The sequence below is a fragment of the Peromyscus maniculatus genome, chromosome 3 (genome assembly GCF_049852395.1).
Source record: "Peromyscus maniculatus bairdii isolate BWxNUB_F1_BW_parent chromosome 3, HU_Pman_BW_mat_3.1, whole genome shotgun sequence".
In the NCBI taxonomy this organism is placed as follows: domain Eukaryota; kingdom Metazoa; phylum Chordata; class Mammalia; order Rodentia; family Cricetidae; genus Peromyscus; species Peromyscus maniculatus.
The window spans coordinates 10,511,075-10,511,473 of NC_134854.1; positions in this window are offsets into that span (position 1 = coordinate 10,511,075).

Genomic DNA, 399 nt, shown 5'->3' on the forward strand with positions numbered 1-399 from the left:
GTCAGCTGTTTATTTCTATTACTCTCTGTCACCAGGGGCTTTCTAACAAGAACTAAGGCTGGTATTCATTTTAATATTACTCAAGGCTAATAAAGAGGAACTGCATTAACAAGAATAGAGACATGTAAAATACCAATTGTCCTGAATGGCTGTGTGTGTGTGTATTGGGGTGCTAAACTCCTCAGTGAATTTAATGTAATTAATGCAGAGCTATGTCCTTAGGAAAGTTTTGCTTTCAGGATATTTTCTTAATTTATTCTGTCTCTATATGTTAGATCAAATTCCTTATGCAGTAACAGAGCCAATTTTCCAAGTAGGAATTATCAATTGTTGTGATAGATGGAGAGATTAGCCCTGTAATCAAAAGTGGATATTTTGGCCAATGCTATTTTCTTTTCC